Source organism: Adiantum capillus-veneris, chromosome 21, assembly GCF_014529385.1.
Source record: "Adiantum capillus-veneris isolate H3 chromosome 21, ASM1452938v2, whole genome shotgun sequence".
Classification (NCBI taxonomy): domain Eukaryota; kingdom Viridiplantae; phylum Streptophyta; class Polypodiopsida; order Polypodiales; family Pteridaceae; genus Adiantum; species Adiantum capillus-veneris.
Window position 1 is genome coordinate 75,804,002 of NC_140951.1, and position 4,317 is coordinate 75,808,318.

General features: G+C 39.6%; 1 pseudogene; it reads left to right on the forward strand.

Moving 5' to 3' along the window:
- The first annotated feature begins 3,183 nt into the window (after positions 1-3,183).
- Positions 3,184-4,074, forward strand: LOC147431172 (uncharacterized; annotated as a pseudogene).
- Positions 4,075-4,317: the final 243 nt, after the last annotated feature.

Consider the following 4,317-nt stretch of genomic DNA (forward strand, 5'->3'; position numbering starts at 1 on the left):
GTGTACATAGCATTTAGATTTCTATTTGAATGATTTTTATTTTGTTAAGTTTTTTTTAAGATTTTCTTTGTTTATTATTAAGAAAAAAAATAAAAAAATCCATAATCCACATGAAGAAAAGACTGACGAGAGGCCTGAGCACTACAAAGAGAAGAAGGTACAGGAAAACAATGAAACTTCACGAAGTATGTCTCAGCAGCCACTACAACAGCTGAAGAACTTGTCACAAATCAGTGTCTACATGCAACCAACAAGTCATACAAGTCAGAGACGAGTAGCTAAGCCACAAAATGAGTGAGGTGTTAGTCCCAAAGCTTCAAGTAATATTCTCTGTGGTCTAAGCGTCTTAGCTATTCTAGATACTGCTCAAGATGGAAGAGTTGAGCATATTTAAGTTGTGTCGCTCATGCTGGTATAGGTGAGCAAAAGAGTCGAAGTCTAAGTACTTAAGTCTGGTGAAGTGAAGGAGAAGGTCCAAAAGACACTCACGTACTGAGCACAATGAGATATGAGTGGAGAAACTTCTACATCAACAACCCTTCTTGGAAAGGTGGAAGCTATTGAGACATCTTTTGATGTCACATGTGCTACATTTATTCCTCGAAACACCCATCATCTCCTTCTTTCACATTGCATGCTTTTGTTGACAAATTTCTCATATGCATATAGAGTGTCCCATAATTGGCACTTGCATCAGGCACTCTTTCCGTGTTTCACCCAAGAACTCACCTTTCATGAACATGTACTTCACGTTCAACTGCTCAACTCCAATAAGAGCGTATACCAAAGGCATTTTTTTCCCACCGGGTTTTTTCCCTTTGGTCATCCAGGTTTTAGACCCTAATCTAAAGACACCTATCACCATCCTCTTGTACATATTCCTTCTACATCAACAATAAGGAAATGCTACTCAAATCAATTGACAAATGAATTGGAGCACCAATTTCAAATCATAGCATACTTCTCCTCAATGGCGAGTCGAAGAATGGCCTACAATGACAACGCTGCAGACAACACTAACAACATGATTGCACAAGAACAAAGAAGTCCTCAATGACAAAGAGCAGACATAAGGGTAATCAGAGGATCTGAAAAGCTTGTCCTTGATAATGCGCATCTAATGCTCGGAAGGGTTTTGAACCTCAAATTAGCATAATTAAGTCCTGGATTCGGCCTGACATACAGACTTTGCATTGGAGTGCAACTTGGCCTAAAGAAGTTATGGGTTTAGCCATACAATTTCTACAAAATCCTTACAAAGTTGTCATTGGCTCACAAGATCAGAAAGCCAATCACTCAATTCTATAGATTGTAGAAGTTGTTTCTGAGAACCACAAATACTCCGAATTGATAGATTTGCTGGAGCAAGTGATGGATGGAGCTTTCTCTATCCATGATGATAAGAGTCAAGTTAAACGACATTGGGTTCTTTTTTAATTTAGATCTGGAAGTAGACCTATAATGACAGAAACAGATGTTGCAGCTCAGAGCGTGGATGTAAAAGAAATAAAGTTCGTCCTCAATTATGATTTTCCTGAATCATGTGAAGACTATGTACATCGGATTGGACAAACAAGACAAGCTACTACAAAGGCTATAGTCTATACTTTCTTTACAACAACAAAACGACAGCAAAGACCACATCGCCATCGACAATCAGGTCATGCCGGGGACGACATGAACGCGGAAGGGGGGAATGTTGACCGTTGGGTCAACAACACAACATAACTCAAGTTTCGTACCAAAGTCTTATCTTTTGCGAGTTATGAAATGCTACGGATTATGGATATAAACGTCATTTGTAATGAGTAGTTATTCTAGTTTCAGAAGCCGGGGTGCAATGGCACTTCCAGATTGTAAATACAAAGCCATTTGACCCTTTCAACCCCATTTTTGGTTAAACCTAAGGTAGCCTTAGTATATAAGGTACTTAGGTCATTTTGTAAAGAGGACTTTTATCATAATCAAAACTTAGCGCTGCCGTCTACTGTGTGTGAGAGAGAAAGAGAGTGAGCGTGAGCTTCATCCTCTTGCTACGCCCGGCTCGCTCAACACATTGGAGATCCGACTGCACCATTGCGGTAGGCTCGAGGAGAGCTACGCGACAATGCCAAGCATTCCACGCGAGACGAAGTGCACATGCCGACGCATCTATGAGCTATTTTTGGCAGTAAGTGTATCAAACGATGTCTGTTTTCTGCGTGCTAGTAGTCTATAGAATCGTGGCGACATAAGCTACGCATAGGTACTCATAAATTTCAATTTCGGGCACTTTCAAAATTCTGCTCTGTCATCTTACGCGTTTTCCGCAGATGGGTTTAGAGTGAGGGTTTTGAGTGTAGAAGCTTAGGGACAGGTGTATCCTAGTGAGGGGATGGTGTTCCTGAAGTTTCGTATGAATCTTGCATGATTAGGTGAGTTACCTTCCGTATGTGTGTATGTGGCTAGGTGGTGTAGTTGAGAGCAGTGAGGTTCTTGATTGTGGTTTAGTTGGCCTTCCAGAGTGTTGTATGTGTAGGATGGTCTCAGCCTGACAAGCTTAAGAGATTTCCTCCGTGTGCCTATCATGACATCTGTGTCCTCAGTTGACATTATATTGATCTAGGTAGTGTTTGCATGCACTTCATGGGTGTGTGAGTCGCTCCGTCCAACATGTCTTCAGGTGTTGTAGAGGATAGCCCCCCAATCCTTTGCATAAACTGGTGCCCCCACAAAGGAAGGGAGAGTTGTGTTTGTTGCTTTGACTGCCAGGTTGGAGTCCACTTGGAAATCAAATCTAGGCCTTCCATAATCTTGGTTCAAAGATGATTTTTCAGGATTTTGATCACTTGAAGAGGTACTTGGGAGCATGTGATAATGTATTTGAAACTTGTGGACAGAAAGGTGACCATAAGCAAGGTTTCCTCTTTATGCTGGCTTGCCAATACATGCAATTTGAGTTCTTGTAGGTGCTTTGTATGAGACATGTGATATTTGGACAAAGATAAAGGATGCACTTGTGGATTTTAGCATAGGCCTTTCACATGGCAATGATGAGTATGTTGACGAGTATGCATATTTGTGGGATAAGGAAGACATTGTTTTTTATAGCACATGTAAAAGGGATGAAGTTATGCAAATTGTGAATGTAAAATTTCATTATTAAGAAGCTCATTTGGGTAAGCCTATGGTGAAGTATGCACTATGGAAGTTGGAGGTAGGTCTTTGTGACCAAGAAGTCAAGTGTGAATGAAGCATCATGTGATTGTCTGGAAGATGAACTTGCAGCCTATGAGATAGATACTTGTCATGTGGATTTGGATAATACAAATGCTCTCATGGATACTTCTATTGGTGATAAAAATTATTTTGATGACTCAAATGCTGATTTGAAGCCCTTTTTTATGAATGATATTGAGATGGAGGAGGACTATGTCTCTACATGTGGGTTGTTTGATGGCAATGCAGTAGAAGTTTTGGAAGAATATACTACAATTAAAGGTCAATATGTGACCTCTTTGGAATGTTCTCTTGAGTATAAGGTTGCTAAGGTTGATGATCTTCATGGATTAGAAGACTTTCATGTCCGTGATGTTGCAGTGATGAAGACTTTTTTTCCGTGTATGGGCTATTTGATGAGATGCCTATCGATGTGAATCATGTCAAAGATAGCTGCATTGAAAATAATCTTATGGAATTTTGGGCTTGAACTTTTTTATTTTCATGCTTCTAAGATTGGCATGGGTCCTATGGTTATGCATGAGAATATGATGTCCAAAGACCACTTATCGCTTGTTTCATGATATGCCTCTGGTTGTCAATCATGTGGATGGTTGTGCTATAGACGATTCTATGCATTCCTATCTTGAGCTTAAAAGTACTGATTTGGAAACTTTGAATGTTCATTTGAAGCCCACATTTATCCACAATGTTATGCGTATTGATGATGGTATACTTTTTAGTGACTTGTTTGGTGAGCTACTTGTTTTTGCAAGCTCTAATGTCAATCAAGAGAGAATCTTAGAGGAAGTTATGAAGATAGGGAAAGAGGGTTTTGGCTTTGTAAAGCTTGATGGGATGGATGGTCATATGTAAGTGTCTTTGATGTAAAAAGTCGAATGATGGCATGCCTTATAGTCTCAATTGTGATGGTCAAGAGAAAGTGATCTTTTGTGGTTTGGCATGCAAGGATACCTTGACTGTCTTAACTGGACAAATTATGGTTCAAAAAATGTAGAAGCTTTGGTGGATAGATTTGAGATCAATGATTTGCATACATTTAATCATGAGTATTTTGGCTTTAATTCTGTGCAGTCTTAGGAGATTTGTTTTGTGTCA